Source organism: Brienomyrus brachyistius, chromosome 13, assembly GCF_023856365.1.
Source record: "Brienomyrus brachyistius isolate T26 chromosome 13, BBRACH_0.4, whole genome shotgun sequence".
Classification (NCBI taxonomy): Eukaryota; Metazoa; Chordata; class Actinopteri; order Osteoglossiformes; family Mormyridae; genus Brienomyrus; species Brienomyrus brachyistius.
The window spans coordinates 21,185,393-21,204,145 of record NC_064545.1 but is presented as its reverse complement, the minus strand read 5'-3'; the positions used below and the strand labels follow the sequence as shown (position 1 = coordinate 21,204,145).

At 40.3% G+C, this 18,753-nt stretch overlaps 1 protein-coding gene across 12 annotated transcripts in view; it reads right to left on the bottom strand.

The window, feature by feature from the left end:
- large2 (LARGE xylosyl- and glucuronyltransferase 2) overlaps nt 1–18,753 on the bottom strand; it is a 239,339-nt gene that overhangs the window by 25,999 nt on the left and 194,587 nt on the right. For 2 of the 12 annotated variants that reach the window (XM_048972627.1, XM_048972629.1), the window contains exon 1: nt 6,370–6,649. The exons of 8 other annotated variants lie outside the window; for them this stretch is intronic. The gene's annotated coding sequence lies outside the window, so the exon portion shown is untranslated. Of the gene's footprint in view, nt 1–3,979; nt 4,046–6,369; nt 6,650–15,332; nt 15,381–18,753 lie in introns of those variants that run through there. 2 more of the 12 variants (XM_048972632.1, XM_048972631.1) reach the window with 2 other exon arrangements.

Below are 18,753 nucleotides of genomic sequence, written 5' to 3'. Positions count from 1 at the left end.
ATTTTTTTTTTTATTGAAAGTTATTTCTATCAAATTTTTCTAAAATTTTCTTTTTCCTTGCCTATTATATTAACAATGTACCAGACGCACCGTGACCCATATGCAGTTATGGAAGATAGATAACTGGCTACAGCAATTTCACATCCAGCTTCTTAATTTGTAACAAACTTATTATTCAATAGAATGAAATTAAAATCTAACAGGTAAATAAAGCCTTTGCTTTCGTTTTCGCTGTCTAATCCAACAATCGATGCACTATTTGTCATTGGTCAAGTATGATATTATGATATTATGAAACTGTCTGATAGTACATAGCAATTCCCATTTCATTATGCAATAAAATGCACATTGTAAATGACATTGATTTTTAGGTTGAAAGCACAATGCGAGTAATCCACACTAAAAATAATGCACACATGGACACACAATACTGCCAAACCAATAGACTGCACTCACACAATATTCTCCATCAGTTTTCTATTTAATCATGTTAATTCACTTCATAAACAAATCTATGAAACTGAAATAAACAGACTAATTCTCAGCCATTACAAATTAAGATCAATAATTCTCCGTCTTACACTGCTGTGTTGAAGGCTAACCCTTGCTGTTACCCCAAAATCTTTTTCCTAGTCTGAATTCTCCATCCTCATCGCAACATAACACTCATGCCAAGTTGAGAGGTGAAGAGGAGACACTCTGTTTTTTTTTTTTTTTTGGGGGGGGGCTGGAGGGTCCAGGGTCCACTCACAGCCCCATAGATCCCCAGGGAGAGTAAAGCAGCTGTCTAGCCCAACAATAGGATCTTACTCACAAAAGTCTACGGCTGAACATTAAAGAGCAAGGTGGATAAGCGGGTTTGATATTACCAGCACACCACTAAGGAAGCAAACCCGGTTCATCTACCTGTCCACCACACGTCCCTCCGTAACAACATAACATAGTGCCTGTAACGTTACCGTACCACCGCGCGACCTTATTCAAACAGGAAAAGCAGCTAATCGCCTCCGCTTTCCGCAGTATTCCAAGTGCAGCAACGAGGTCTTTTATTCACGCTATCGTTTCAGATCTCATCAGGTGAGCATGAATTACAACAATGTGCTCTTTGTGCTGATCATTAAGACCTCTGGATGCCCTCCTAGTTCTCTTTTAATAAGGTTTCTATTGAAAGAGAGATGTGTGGTTGGGTATTTGAGACAGAAAAATACCTAATTTGTGTGAAATCTCCCTTTCCCCAGGTCTGACATTCATCAATAAGCAAGAAGAACTCAAGCCGCACTTCATCATCTAGTGGAACAGTGCCTGCGGGCAGCTGTGAAGCTCCCTTAAGATCTCCAGTTACACCATTTAAAAGACACCATAAATATGTCACCGTGCCGAAGTCTCAGGGACAGAAGGCCATGCATTGATGACCCTCTCCAAAGAACAGAAGAATGGGAGGAGCTGGAGCACCTGAAGTATTTTATTGCTTAGGGCAGTGTTTCCAAACCTAGTCCTCAGGGAACCCTCAGACAGTTCACGTTTTCGCTCCCTCCCAGCTGCCAGACTGTGGACTGTCTGGCAGGGAGCTGGGAGGGAGCGAAAACCTGTACTGTCTGAGGGTTCCCTCAGGACCGGATTAGCAAACACTGGGTTGGAGCACCAGCTGTCTGAACATGCAAGCCTAAACTCAAAATAAAAACTTCAAGATGACTGCACCTTTCAGTCACATGAGGCCTACCTCCCGCAGGCTATATGTTTTCGCTGGTTTTGGCAAGACATTAGAGTGTGAGTTTCAGTAATATCACCCCGTCTTTTTGGATTAATCTTCAAGCTATGTAACCTACCCTCAATAAAATGGATTTATTACCCGAGTATGAGGAAAGGTAATTTGGTCTGTGGGTGGATCTCCCATACATCTGAATTTAAGGACATTTTATTTGAACGACTGTAAAAAAAAAAAATCGATACATTCAACCTTTCCTGCGCGCCATCCCAAAAATAACTTAAAGGAGGTTAACTATTCTAATTGAAGCAATTCAGTTTGTTTGTTTGTTTTTCCAGATATTAGAAACGCCACAGCTCTCTCTTACACTCTCCCGATCCAAGATACAGCAAAAAACATAACAATGAAGTTCTACTAGGAAAGGCAGTACATGCAATACTTAGCAGTACGAACGAAAAAAGCTTGCATAGACACAAAAAATAAAAAACCGCAGCAGTAATTGTTGAGCTGGCAATAACAGTCAGCTACTCAAAAGGGAAACAATTCTGAGGCAGGTTCCCATAATTCAGAGACCGCATATCTGCCTTGGGTCCACGAAAGCCTTGGGTATAATAGATTCACTATAACTTGGCTTGTCAAGAGAATCAATATTCAAGGTGCACCCGACCACCCCAAGAAGGGGCAACTGTAGGTCACGCAAGCACCAGGGAGCATGTTTAACAAAGGCTTAATGTCAGTAAAAGACAAGTATCTTTACATTTCAGAAATTTAAACACGAGAATGAACCGCAGTAACCGTACCTGTTTCTACAGGTTCTCCTACTAAATATTCTGTTAATAACTGTGGCTTAGAGTTAGAGTAAAAGCAGGGCAGAATTAGTAATTAACACCATAAAGCTGCTGCGATGCAGGCACCAAAAATAGCTTCTCTCTTGTCTTTGTGGAGTTTCTGTAATTATCACAAAAGATATTTTCGATTTCGCAAGGCTTTGAGACCAGACGTCCATTTCCACAGCAGTGAGCGTGACAGACACAAAGTGCTCCAATATGAAATTATACAATCTGGTGAAGCACTACAGATCCGAAACTTCAGATTAATTACTCATTACAGCCCAGCTTATAATCATAACACTCTGCCAATAGCAGAAAGTTATGGACAACAGAGGCACAAACTATAGCCATACATGTCAAATTAATTTACCTGTTAAAAAATACGTCTGCCGATTTCATAATGCAAAAAAAACAAATTGTAAGATTACGAAAATGCAAACATACTTAAACTGTAAGCAGACCTGCAGGGCAGAAAATAAACCGCGACTATCTCGAGCTCACATCACATCAAGCCTTCCGTGTTTCCCGTAACAGCTTGACATTTTAACGAAGGACTCGGGGTCAGACGCTGAGCGAGCTCACAGAGCCAACACTAATGGATCTTCTGACATAGCAGATAAATCCAGGAACCTTTCGAAGCTCCTACCCACTTCCCCGCCAACATCATGTGGCGTGAGCCTGCACTTCCGAGACGACGCATCCGAGGCATTTAGTCTTGAACCAGTTCCCGGCTCACGTTCCATCCCCACATTCCGCTTTTGTCCTGTAAATCCATTTCCCTCCCCACTGCCTAACCTTTTCCTTCTAAGGTTCCTGGGTCACCTGCCACCAGTGTCTCTGCTTTGATTGGATTTCGGATGGATTCTCGATAAACACGATGGATCGCTTTTGTCCGTCGCCTCTGCTATAACTTCTCGCATCTCTTGTATACTTCTCAAACTACGAGGTGAGACAACCAGTTTTATAACTGCACACTCTTAGCCCTTAACTTCCAGCCTGAAGTCAAATAGAAAACATCGTTCTGTGGTATCGGTGTGTTTCTTTTCAGCACTTCACAATTCGGCGTGATAATCTGGCTCGATAAAGGCTGACGTTCAGGAAGCACTATACTCTACTGCCCTGGTCTTGGCTGTCTAACATATACACCAGAACGACGCAAGATAAGTAGTTTAATTAAATTTAAAAAAATTCACAAATAAATCCCCACAGCTCTGGTTGAAGCTGGAGAAGGTACCTTCGGCCTTATCACTAGTTCAACTCAAACTGCAGCTGTGGTCTCACTGGAGCCTAGCTGGGGCAGAAGACGTGGAAGAGTGACATCAGTCCATCGACGGAGTCCCGCGGTTCAGAGTCTGACAGCAGCCCCCAGCCTCCCAACACAGAAATACACAACAGAGGTGCGACAGCAATATGCAGCATTATAACGTGTGAATCTTCCACTTACCCTCAAAGCCAAAAGTAAATCACTCTGTTTACAGCCATCACCATCCCCCTAAAACCAGCTGTGTATGACATTAGGGCCGAGCAAATTCAGCGTTAAATTTACGAAGCTCTGCTATGCTAAATAAGAGGCGGGAGATGTCAAAAGGCAGCCCTGTTGGATACTCCTCCTTTCTCGTTAAAATTGTGTTCATTCACAATAGACATTGACAGGTCACAGCAAGCTTCTAATGTCATCAAGAATTACAAAGGTGAGCCGGCACTGTTCTAGGGCCACAGGCAGTTAATGAATGAAGAACTCCAGGCACACACACTCCCACACACAGGTTTGTAATTATACCTTTGTGGGGACTCTCCATTAATTTCTATGGGGAAAACTCTAATCTCAACATGACGACCTTAACCCCTACCCAGTCCTAACCTTAACCATAAGTAAACAAACAAAATACAATCCATTTTAGATTTTTTATCTTGATTTTTATAGAATTGGGGGTTATTCTTATGGGGATTGGAATAATGTCCCCACAACATAAGGTATACTTAGCCCACACACACACACACACACACACACACACACACACACACACACACACATCACATCCTGAGTTTAATCTAATACACATCAACCTAACAGGGAAAACAGTGAGATGGGTGATATAAAAAAAAAAATGATCAGTGGAAAAAAAAAAGTTCAATGGGGTCCATTGCTGATGGTGAACCTCAGCCCATATAGCAGCATGGGCTAAAAAATGTGAGCCTCACGGGGAAACCGAGACACTGGACACCTTGTGCACCATCATGCTATATGCTGTTACCATGACCCTGACCTGCATGGATCAATGGTATGCAGATAATTTTTTTAGTTTTCCTGCTCACGGTCTTCTTCCCTCACCAAGAAGTCCAGATAAACGGAAATCAGAATAGATATATTTGCTTCTTTTATAAGTTAAACGTAGAGTTCAGCTGGGGGTCTCAAGCTTGCTCTTTCAGAGGCTCACTTCAGATGTGTTTTTGTTTAAAATACCCTGAGGTTCCATCTTGGCGCAAACACAATTACTACTTACAAAAACATCAGTCGGTTACCAGGAATTCTCACACTTGAAGTTAAAATGTCATGCTATATAAATCGTCCAGGTATGGCGTTCTCTGCTATGGTAATTACGCCTTTTGGGTGCCTGACCTTTTAAGTTCAGTGAGGACTAGAAAGTCTCTTGTGAACAGATGTACCTCTCAGGCAGCCCTTGATCACAAAGCCAAAACTATTAGCCGAAGCTGCATCCCACATTTTCCCTGCAGGAATTCCGGAAGGTATTGAGAAAGAATGTCATGAGAGAAGCAAAACGGAAAGTCACAGGGACCTTCGGGGAACATGAGAGGAACTGGAAATTGTCAGTGACAGTGACAAATTCCTAACCAATATTACCAACAATCTTGGCTGAAAGGCTGCAATGCTGTAGTGCATTTTAATCATCATCATCAATGCAGATAAAGCAGAATCCACCACAATGATCAGGGATTTATTCTTTGCCTCTGTTATGCACCCATTCCCCCCCTCCACTCAAAAGGGTTTCACTGAATAAATCTCAAAAGCTAAGCTGATATAACAGAAACGTGTTAGCAGAAAGTGGGTGGCAATTAGCATCTTAACCACAGCCTGTGAGTGTGAACTGACACAGCTCCCAATGGAATGAAGATTAATTATTTACTTTCTTACAGTATATGGTGGAAATCTTTTTACAGTCATCATCTGGTACATCATATGGTAGATGTAATTAAAAAGCATATTGATTTAATTAAATTAGTCGAACCTGTTATCAAATAGAGTTGTATTCGGTCACGCAGCTTTCCTACACTTCAGTGCCAGTCAGAAAGACCTCAGTCCAAAAGAACCAGCACAGGTAGTAACAAAATAGTCCCCAAAAACTGCCCGACATAAATTTAAGGGACAATATCATGCAGCTCCATCAAACCATATGCAACCCGCCTTCTTCAAACCCATCGTATTCAGAAAGTCATACAAGTCAAATACATTTTTTTTAAAAGCAAGCGAACAGAAAATGTATGAAAAGTGTAAATGACTAACCGTGTAGAGCAGTGGGGCAGCACATGGTCCAGGGGCAGATACACACCTCATTCTCCCCGAACTCCTAAGACCGTGAAGCTTCGGTACTATCCAGTGGTACTCAGACCTGAACCATATCAAAACTACCCAATTAACTGCTTAATTAACTGTTACAGAGAAATTGCCGAAGTTAATGCCGGCGGACACATTTTAATACCGTTCCACCGCACATCGTGCCCCTTTGCACGTACTGATACCTCCCAGCGCGAGACAAGCCCGCGTCACGGTGGAAATGAGCAAGTTTGTTTGCAAGTAAATATTGGGGCACTCACCACGATACCCGCGGGCACGAATCCCCGTGTATTCCTACATCAGTCTGTTACATCGGATGACAGAATTAACAGAATCACTGTTGTTCCTCCCATATTCCATCTTTCTATTTTCTACCAGCGAGAAAACGTTACCGCACGAATAAACGATCCGGTCGGCTGCAGACTGAGCTGTATGTGAACCGATCATCTTGCGATGCGGCTGTTTAAAAGATCTGGACACCAGAAGGACTTGCATGCATTTCCTAGTCGGCTTGTTGGGAGACAAAGCTTAACGCGGCCGCTTTATACTCCGGCGTTGGCTGACGTCTGTTTGTATATCAAGGGGGCGCACGACCTAGTTCTGCAAAGTCCGGAGTATATAATATGGGTGTGCAATCTAGCATTTAGTCATACCGTATATTTTAGGCACTGTTTGCAGCTCACGCAAAAGCGTCTATATGCTAGTGAGTCTGTTATTAATAATGAAAAAAAATATATCATGACAAAATCACATTACAAAATTCATAGCCCACAGAATATTGCCACAAACAGCATGGTAGGTTTACATTATGCTATATGTAGCACAGTCTGAAACGTAAAATTAATTATAGGCCTACTTCAACTCTACGCATGGAACCAATGACTCCTACAAAGAACTGTATAAAGGATAAGCTACAAAAATCTGAAACCTTAGAATCCCTAGTGGTCTGTGAGCATCGATATCATTATATGGTGTAATGTGTTTTCTGGGACGCACTGTCGAAGACTGGGTTGTCAAATGAGTAAGGAGTGGGGGACTCTTTTCAGTCAAACAATTATTTGCTGTTAATAAACGTCCATTTTAAACTATATATTGATCTCCCTTGCACTAATGGTGCTACACATTAAGCTAATGCTACACAATTCGCTGGACTTATTTCATGGTTATTTCACAGCTTTTTAGAGCCAAATTGCGTAAATATACATGCAAAGGATTCAATTACAATAATGAGTGTTGCAAACACAGCTGTTTTCTGATGTCAAAAATGTTTGTGAGACCCTCCCTCCCCAAAAACACATCACAGAATGATGACCTCTGAGTTAAAAAAAAAAAAACCTCATTAAATCAGCCAACAACTACCTACATTGACTGTGAAACAAGTTAGTTTACAATCAATGTTAAGGGAATCTTTTGTATAGCAGATCCCCACTTGAAAAAAATGAATATTTATTTACCCATATGTTAAATAAATGATCTCAACCTTGTGCTTCTTCAGGAAAAAAAGATCTGTTATATGAAATAAGCCATCTTTCATTAAATTGCTTCATCAATGCTGAATTGCACCATATACTGTAGAAAGTTTATAATTATTGAAAAATCAAAGTATATTTAGTAAAAATAAGATTAAGAATATATTGACTTTCTTCAAGCTTATAGAGGGATGCACAGCCTTATAAATAAACATATTTTTTGTTTTCATAGGGATTTAAACTACATTAATTGTACCAAGTTTCAGTGGTGAAAACAACATATTAAATTTATATTCAGCCCTCCGTGTTGCATATCTGAGAACTTCTTAGCTTTCTTTGTAGAAAACCTTCAATTATTAATTTATAAATATGTCAATGACAGGATATTTGCTTGTACCACAGAGGAATTAAACAATGATGCACTGATGAGCAAGACTTTGTGCATCTTTGGGAAAAATGCCACATTTCCTGACATTTCCTGAGGGGATGTACTCACAATGTGAGTCTTGGGAGATAAGTACTGTTACCTATAGCAGATGCGGTAAGAGTGAGAGAGCAACATCTCATTCTTCAAAAGATTCCTAAACTTTCCAGCCCTCCTGATACAATTTGCTGGCAAATGTCAAGAATACACACTAATAATGTTCCTTAAAGACTTTTATCTGTTAACAAGACAAAACCAAAAGGCAAACAAAGCTGGTCATTTTTCCAAAGTTTTCATGAGAGTCATACGTTGTAAGGGCGGCTAACCTCAGCCCATCGAAACTTGCAGCAGATGTAATTATAATTATGAATTAAGATAGTTTTAATGTATAGCTTATGAAAAGTTGTTGTTTAAGCCCCAGTCAATAACCGTATGCTGAGATTTAAAATAAAAGACATCTGTGTAAGATTTAGCACATCAACTTGGCACAGACTTTTCTATCTGCCCTTATGCCGAACCATTCCAATTTAATAGTGTATGTTTACATTTCAGAATGCTGAGTCTACGCAAAAAGAAGCAATGTTTTCTCATACGTACTGGTAAATATATTTTTGTTACTTTTCAGCATTTATAAATGTTTTGTAAGTCACATCAGAGATTGCACGGTTGAGTGTAAATTGAATAACAAAGGAGCAATTTTGTTTTCAAAATGAACATTCTTGTATATTATTACTTAGATGACTGCATTTTTGGCACAGTTACTAAAGAAAACTGATTAAAATGACACAGTTGTGGAACGTCTCAATTATTAATACCATGAAATCTGAGTAAGATTCACTTTACATTACAGTTTGCACTAACATGTAAATCTTAAACGCAACTATCCCTGAAATAACTTGAAACTGACAAAAGTTTAATGGCATCCCTTATTGTTTATTCTATATACAAATCTGACTTGATTTTGATTGATTCAGTTGAATATTTTATATAATTAAACAAATGAAAATGGCAAGGACAAAATAAGATGGCACCCTTAATTTAACATTTTGTGGCAGCACCTTTTGCAGTAATCACTGCTACAAAGCGACCTCTGTACTTCACAGTGAAACATCTGCATTTGCCAGCAGGTAGTTTGGCCCACTATTCCTGAGCAAACTGCTCAAGCTGTCTCAGGTTTGAAGGGCGGCGTCTCCACACTGCAATTTTCAGATCTTTCCATAGATGTTCGACAGGATTGGAGGCCATTTAAGAATATTCTTACCTGCGAGTGAGGCTGAGCTTTCTCACACTGGGCAGTATGTTTCGCTCCAGGACGCCTTGGTCCTCTTGCGACTTCTTTGTGTCCTGCACAGATCCAAGGTTCCCAGTGCCAGATGCAGCACAGCGGCCCCCCAACAAACCCGAGTCCCCTCCATGTGACACAGTAGGTACAGTGTGGTGGTCTTTTCTTTTAAAGCTTCATTTTTCATCTGTAAACATAGAGCTGATGTGAATGGCCAAAAAACTCAGATTTTCTCTCATCAGTCCAAAGGGCTTTGGGGCTTGTCAACATGCATTTTGGTGAGTTTGACTCTGGCTTTTTTATGTTCTTCTGTCCTCCCGGGTCGTCCTCCGTGGAGCCCATTATGGCTCAAAATGTGACGGATGGCACGATCAGACAGTGATGCACCTTGACCTTGGGGCCCCGCTTGAATGGTTTCGGTTGATTTTCTTGGCTCTTTTTCTACCATCCATACGATCCTTCAGATCAACCAGCGGTTGCATTTCGTCTTGCGTCCACATCCTGGCAGGTTGGCTACAGTCCCATGAATCTTATACTTTTTAATAATATTGGCATCTGTGGTCACAGGAACAGGAAGCTGCTTGGAGATGGTCTTATAGCCTTTACATTTAACACTGTTATCTGTAATCTTCTTTCTGAGCTCCTCAGACAGCTGTCTCCTTTGCTATCTCTGGTCCATGTTCAGTGTGGTGACACAATGATACCAAACCACGCAGTAGCATGTTCTTTCCCTTTAAATAGGAAGAATGGCTGTTGAAAAGCTTGAAGGCACCTGTGATACTAATTGAAGTTAAAGACTTGAAACACAACTATAATGCACGGATAAATAGTCTCTGTAGGGATACCAACAAATCTGTTCATACTATTTTAGCATATCTTTGTAAAATAAACAACAAATCATTTCTTTTCACAGTTTTATTGGTTTACTCTATCACACACTAAAGGCAGGCAGGTATACATTAGACAACTGCTTTTAAATTAATCACTTTTAAAGATAAATTAAACATTGTTTCAGTGAACTGTAAGGGTACCAACAAATTTGTCTGCATCTGCATCTGTACGTGACAATAATATTTAAAAACCAATGTTTTAAAAATATCAGCTATGCATCCCATGTAACATTCGCTTAGCTTTTGTTTTGCGAAAACTGATGTGTGGATAAAAGGATGTTTAAAAACCGTGGAAGGGGTGAGTAATTACAGTCAAGAGTTGAATGATTTCAATTCATTAAATATTTCATGGATTCCATTTGATGAGTTAACGTGACTGACCGACTGAATTAACCTGGTGTAATCTTCATAAAGTGGTCTGTCGAGTTGAGCTACTTTGTCGAGTTAGGCTACTGTAGTGCTAATCGATAGCCTTAACCCTAACGCTTACCCTAACCCTAAGCCCCAAAAAACCCCTAAAACCCTTACCCTAACCCAAACCCCTAAAACCTAACCCTAACCCCCAAACTGTGGAACTGCACATTCGCAAAAAGGCTCGATAGTACATCTTGATAGGTAGCTCAACAACTGAGGTGAAGCATGGACCAATAAGCTTTCAGTCCAAATCCGGAAGACAAGCCTGACTGTGCCAAGAAGTCCTGCTAGAGGGATTCTCCCATTGTGTGCCATGCACAGCTGCAGGCAGGCTTCCCATCTAGACCTGAGCGGAATTTACAGACGTCTGCAGCTAATAAAGCTACTTTTTTTACACTGTTCCCTTAATAGCATCCCATCTTTCTTCATTTGTTCCCCATACTTAGCTCTGTTTATGCCCTGAAAGGCAATCAACAAGCCCACTAACTATCAGGTAACCATGCAATGGCACTACAACCTAATGCCCTCTCTATTTAAACATTTTGCACCATATTAGCCCAGGTTTGCAGACTGATATCACTAGACTACACTCTCTATAGGCCATGTAGCAGATAATTAACAGGATCCCCCCCCCCCCACCACCACCACCACAGACAATTTCAGTAGATGATCAGAGAGCAGTAAACGCATGTCTTTTCTCTATGTAGATTAGTATAATGGAAGCACAGGCAATTTCTTTCTTAGATGTTTGGAACTTAAAACATACCATTGATCAATGAAATTAATCAATACTTGGTTCAATATATATAAATAGCTATTTTTAGGTATTTCCTCTTTTTTTATCAGTAATTAAACATTATTCTATGATTACATCAAACCATGTCCAATATTTGGATATAAATCAAACTGAATGCTTTATGAATAAAGAAAAAGTCATATAGACAATGAACCAAAAGTGTGCATCAAGCTTTATGTTCTAAGAAATCGTCCTTAAAGGGCACACGACGTCTCCATTCTTGAGTCTATTTGCTAGACATTAAGTTCAATTCAAGCAGATGGTGATGTAGTTATATTGTTCTACCTAAATGCACTTTAATATGGAGCTAAATTTGAGGTCAAAGAAAATGAGCTCTGAATTATTCATAGCAGATTGTCTCTGCATATATATTTCTTTTTTTCGTTTCCGCTGACTGTGAGACAACTTAATCTGGAATCAATGTTAAGGAAATATTTTACAAAACGGACTCCTAAGAATACACAGTTATTTTACCCATGTGGTAAATAATTGGCGTCCTTTTTTAGAGAACGAGGTTTGGCTTTCAGGGTCTGCAGCAATATTGTGGCGTTACTTTCTTAAAACTGCATTTTATGTATTCACTGATCATTCAGCACCGATATACACAAATATGGATATGTCTGAACGAAAATATCGATTTATTAGCTAGCTCATATAGCTAATAACCTACGTCATTTCAGTTAGAACAACCCAAACTTTCTTTCTTATTTGGTTTATTGCATTTGTTTGAGTAATGGAAACGATCAAATCAAAATGCGAGGCAGGACAGATAGGCCACGCCCTGAAGATCCACTCACCATAACCTTCCAGAATGTTTTTTAATGCGCAGCTTGTCATTACAAAAGTGAAATGGATCAGTTGCCAACATCGGTAACCCCCCCCCCCCACCCCCCATCTGAGCAGTTTTATCACTGCTAAGTCTCTCTTCGCTTTTTTAAGCCAGTTTCTCCTGCATTAATGCACTAATTAATAAGCTACATTGCAGACGTGGGAGTAATTTTGTAGGCAGAACACAATAGGCAGAAAAGTAACATTTGGGTTTTTTTATATATATATATATTTTTTTTTTTTTTTTGCTGCAGTCCGGTGCTTAAAATGTAAAGAATGCATATATCATGCTCTTTCATTGTGACTTTGGGTGATGTTAAAAAAAAGCACCGGTAATAATGGAAGAAGATGTAACACAAGCAGCTTTCGAATTCTGAGGCAATGTTCCAGTCAAGGAGTTTTCAGCAATCTGAGCAAAACGACCTAAGGACAGAGTTTGGGAGCAGCTCATTTTAATAAAGGTATAACATACAATGTAGGTTATGAGGAAAGTGTCATTGGTTTAAGCATGCAGTCATTCAAACAGGCCTTCTTAATCATGGAAACCTTGGGGCTGAGTCCTGGAACGAGGGTTATGTTAGCAGGTTATCACCTCTATGAAATACTGCCTTCTTTGCAGGGACAAGAGCTATAGCCCCAGACAGGTCGTATGACTAATGAACCCTCCGCGAAACGTCTCAATGAGAAAACTGCCCCTCTTCCATAGTACTCTGTTAAATAAAACACCTGGTACTTTCAGGGGATGACAAGAGAAGGAGAAAAACACGAAAATGCAGGTGCTACCCCATTGTCAGAAAAAAAGGGCTAAAGTCTTGAAAAATAAGTAGTCTGACCTTTAATATTACCAAATGTGACATATGTATTATAGTGAATCATGACAGGAGGTCAGTCATTTAACATCAAGGGTCTCTAATGGGATTTTATATATTTACTTGTCTTTCCTTTTCTTTATTTCCCAACCCCATCTCTCATCTTGCTCTATGATGTGTGTTTGATCAAATTATTTAAGACATATGTTTAAAGTGATCTAATGAAACAAAATTCTAAATTGGAGCGCTTGGAACGTTGGCATCTTAATAGGGAAAAATATAGCGCATCGATTTTAGGAGAACACTGAATACAAAAAGTACACATGCCGAAGAATCCCTCTTTGATTTTGAGAAAATGCGGATTATAAAACATTCATAGCCAATGGGCTGCTTATGTCACACTGCTTTCTTATGTGTAGCAAATCATTTGGTTAAACTGAAATATCTTCAGTTAAGAATGTACTTGCTGGACTTTTCTAAGAGAAGATAAGGAAAAGATGGCTATGAAACCACTCCAAGTTATAACCCCTACCACCAGTCAACATTGGTAACCACACCCAACGGGACCCCTCCCAATCAAACTACGCCCAATCAGACCACTCCCAGGCAAACCACACCCAATCAGACCAGGTTCAGCTAGACTATGCTCTACCTCACCACAATATAAGTCACAACTCTAGCATACCCTGCAATTAAGCTAGGGGCATATTAGGCCCTCTTTGCAGTAACACTTGTGAGGTCTTGGTCCAACTCATTGCTGAGCTGAGGAGTTGCTGTATTTATCACTGACGTCTACTGACTTCTGAAATCACCTGTTTTTGGGATTATAACCATGGATTGGTTGCATTTTGACCCGAGATCTTGGATCACACTTTGCTACCTTTCATTCATCCTTACGAATCATTCTTGCTTTACATTTGGAGATAATGTTTTCATTACACAGAGAGTAGTTGTTATGGATATTAACATGTTCACATGTAATTTGTAAAAAAAGCAAATTCTTTAATGGTATGAAATGCATTTGACGACACCTGCAAGACAAGAGTTTTACTTACACAGAAATGTTCTGAGGCCAGAAGGGAAAATAATTGGTTCAGAAAAATAACCAATCAGATTGTAGAGGAGGTGGGTGCAATCAACCAGAGGGGGTGGGATCAACCAAACATGTCTTGGTCCTGCCTCCTCTAGTAACTTGGACCCAATCTGATTGGTTTTCTCTGTGAACCAATAATTTTTCATTCTGCCTTCAGAACATTTTTGTGTAAGTTCCCTCGTCACCTAAACATATCCCCCCCCCCCCAAGCACCTGTCACTTCCTGTGCAGCCATGGCATGAGAATCTCACTGTGTGCCTCAGAACAGGCATAACAATAAAACTTGTAACTTAAATGTGTGTGGGTGGATATAATCGAATTGTTATGAAGGTAAATAGGGTTTGCACTCCATCAGAGGTCAGTTCCACGCCAATGTAGTCATACATTACAGTTTTTTTTTGTGAAAACTCTCTGCATGAACAGGGGGCCCCATATCTGGAAGGTGTCCAGCGAATCTTGTCAGAGCTCTTCCATTCCATTCCGCAGTGATTAATGGTTTGAACCAGTCACCCAACACCCCCTTTATACTCGTAAATAGTATAGTGCAGCGTGGAAATAAATTCTGCTTCTTGCTGGTTCGCAATTTTTGATCCTACACTGTGCGTCTTTTAATACAGTTGCATGCGACATGTATAATTTGTGCTCAGCAAATTAACATTTGCTCTCCAATAGCTCTTAAAATAGTATCTAAGCATCACCATTTACAGGGATTACTAGGGAAATGAACATACTCAGTGAGAAGTGTGCATTAAGCAGGAGGTGAGAGCAGAGATTGACAATGAAATAGTCCATCTTGACGAAACAAAAGTTACATAAGGCATTTGCATTATTTATTTGCCATGTAATGGGTCATGGTGAGTCACACAAAAAAGCAATAGGAACCTCAGCTACAGAAGCATTTTAAAGACTTCCGCAAATGGGCATTTTTAAGTCAACAATTAAGAAGGAGAAAGGGTGGAAATTTAAGTAAATCATGTAACTATTTCTATGATGTTATACGGTTTCTGCTGTGAGCATAATTTTTTTTCTGGCTGACAACGCAGTGATTTCTCGTCTTCCATTGTCAAAATTGCCACAGTTGTAATTAAGTATAAATGGCAATTTATCCCAAATTCCTGGAAGGCCACACAGTAACAATGCTGAGGATGGTGTGTTAAATAAGCAGAAGATGACAAACTAAAGCAAGCCAAGAGAAGAAGAGAAAACAGACGCACTCACCTATGCACTCACAAGAGTGTGTTTGAAGTTTGGAAGCAAGGATTTCACTGGAGAGAACCCTCCCTGAATATGCCAGCCAAAATAAAACATTCTCGCACCCCCCCCCCCCCCCCCAAAAAAAAAAGGAACAGGCAGGTGCTGCCGAGAGGCAGAGGTAACGAAACAAAATCAAATCCAAAACAGAATACCTTCATGTAAGAGGAGAATTTTTCCCGAGCGCCACAACGGCTCTGCAAAATAAGCAGGAGAGTCTGCATGAAAACAAACATAAAGAGAGTGGGAGGTGTGTGTGTGTGTGTGTGTGTGTGTGTGTGTGTGTGCGCGCGTGTGTCTGGCAGGCAAAGGGATCAGCGTGTGATTCCCCTTGAGTCGACTGTCTGCCCAGGTGCCTCAGTGAGTTGACTCAGCAAAAATGAGAGGCTGGAGAGTCGGAGGAAAGACGTGGCAGCCAAAATACACCCAAAAGCAGGTGCCTCACAAGATCTGAGGTTCCTGGTCTTTCGGGTTTAGAGGTTCCAGGTTTTTCAGCACCTGTCTGGCTCAGCTGCAGCTTAAAGTGAGTTCCCTCAGATGCCCTTTACCTCATCAAAGCATCATCGCCTCCAACGCATTGTCATGAGCCACCCTTCCACATCCTAACCCTCCATTATTTAAAGAGCCAGGTGAGGCAAATAAAACTGCAAATGCACAGCCAATAAGTAAACATACGCAGGCATCCACGTCAAGTGTGTTCGTCCATGATTAACTCAGTGATTAACTCATGATCAATCGCTCAGTGCATTCATCAGTGAGGTGGTCACAATGATTGTAGCAAACTGGTGATGATGTCAATAATGGATTATATGTCATTACAATATGAAAAATGTTAGGCCAATATGACAGTTTGGCAGGTATCGACTACTGATATCGAACTCGCAACCTCAGTAACCACCACCTTCATGTAACTGGGAAAGTAATTATTATTTATCGTAAGTGCTGTCATGTCGATGTCAGCCTCCGGCGATCATATAAATGGTATATCTCCAGAATATTCTATTCAGCCTTCTGGGTTTACTATGGTATGTTAATTTTTGCGGTGGTTGAGTCTGTCCACCATTTGTTGTTTGTTGGTTTTTGGTCATTCAGTTCCTTTTTCACATCTGCGATGTCCAAATTACTACAACTAAGTATAATATAGCCACATTATTTGTACTTCAGGTGAAAGTTCAGTATGAATTTGAATCATGAATGTACTTGTTTGATTTCCTTTGCAGTGTGTGGTATTGATAAAGCATCCGCTAAAATGTCAAAAGCGTCAGTTCTCTTCCTGTCTTACTTCACCCACAAAAGGCATTAAAAACCAAAGGAGATACAGCAATGTTTAGCTCAGTGGACTAGAGTGCTGCATCTGAGAAATTATTGGTTCTAATCTCAGGGTTATCAGGGCAGCCATATCGATGTTGGATCTTTACGCAAGGGCCTCAACCCTAACTGCGCCAGGAACGTCGGTTCTGCTCTCTGCCCCAATGCATTTCTCACATACACATACAAAGCTTTTGACGAAAGCATCTCCAAAATAAAGGTTTATTTACAGCTATGGTATAACAAGGCAGAAAACGAACGATTTTGCGATAAATAGATTCAAAATATGATAAACCATGTTCTGCATCGTCTTTGACATTTTAAATTCGTATGGCAAAATTAAACATCCTTTTAAGTGGACTATTACCATAACGAAGGTTTTAGTGGTGCTGGTAAGATGCCTAATTTAAACAGCGGTGGAGAAATGCGGAGTTTCAGGAAGCGCAGCGGTAAGTAACCTACTGTACATGACTTCCGGTCTAGTGCCTCAGGGCCCTGAGCTCCAATGCTTGTACAGGATCTTTCTGTGTTCTTCTTTGCTACTATAAATGAAGCCCTGCTTTTGGTCTTAAACCGCCATGCTGTCCTTCCACTCCCAATCTTTTCTGTTGACGGCCTTGCAATAGGAAAGCTTGGTATCAACCACCTTTCCTCAAGTGGGTTTGGGTGTTGTTGGGTTGGACAGTAGGGATCCTAATTGAATGCCACTATAACATTAGCCAAGGCTGTTGTTTTTCCATTAGAGCAACAAGATTCCGGAATCTAGAATCCCAACACTGCCAAATTCTACCAACACCAGACAGGTGCTGTTGTTCTAATGCAACGCTTGTCACCTTGCTGTCAATATTTACACGCTCATCAATTTTTTACGAGTCCCCAGGTGGCGTGATGAATTTTTAATAAGTGTCTGGGTAATATATGGGATGGTTCAAAGTCTTTAATTCAAAAGGTGGAAGGAATAAATTAATTACAAATTACTTTATAAGAAGACTTGAGAATTATAGGCAAAAAAAAAAAAAGCATGTTGGTAAAAGAGGAACGTAAGTAGGTAACACTCTTATTTTTAAGTGGTGATACTGCGGTATATTTTAATGATTATATGTGACCTAATTACAAGACTGTGTCCTACAATCAAGCATACTGCCTTCTAGCAGTGAACAGAAAATATATTAAACTGGTAAAAAAGAAAGGAGGGCCATTGCATTGATTACAGCTAATAATCATACTAATTATAATCATCATTGAATTTTTTGCTGGATAACTTTAGTGCCTTCATTTGAATTTTATGAGAAAACAAAAAAATATGTATAACCCCATTTTAAAAATTTACTGTATCATTTTACAGTACAAAGACCGCACAGTGGTGATGCCGATACATTATTTCCATGGCATGGAACTTAGTGCAATGTGATGAAATCTTAGCAACATCTGTGCTTCTTCACATCTGCGGAAAATCATGGGAAAAGACCCACAGTTGGCAAGAATAGATCCTACCGCCTGCGCGTTCTGACTAGTTACAATCTGCTACCTCTCACTCCCTGCATTTTTTTCTGCCTAAGGATGCTGAACTACCCTCCAGGCCGGACTAATGGTCATGTTCTTATAATAGGCTCAGATTTCATTCATAAGCCAGGGTGCTGAGGTTTCAACACGTCACATGTTCTCATCCTATAGAAATTTCAGGCCATGTCGGTGCATATGTCGTGACTTCCTATTCAAACAGCTTGGAAAAAGAGATTAGCAAGAAAGTATGATACAGTTTCTGTCTTTTTAGCATACAGGCAATTACTGCTTTATTGTGTAGTCTGCAAACAGTCTGTTTGTCTGGATATTTGCATTCAGAGTAATGCTGTTTATTCTGGGAATAACCATGGTCTGGAATGCGATAGGAAAGCACTGCAGTGTTCTGTCTGCTGGTTTTATCTGCTAGGTTTGGACCCCGCATTTAAGAGTCCTTGGAGGGCAGTGGAGCAGGATCCTTAGTTTCACAAGACGTGATGCGGTTCCTCTTTGTCTTCACATTAACAGCCTCTGACTCATTAGTTGCCTTCAGGTCTATTCGCGGTGATGGATCCTCGCA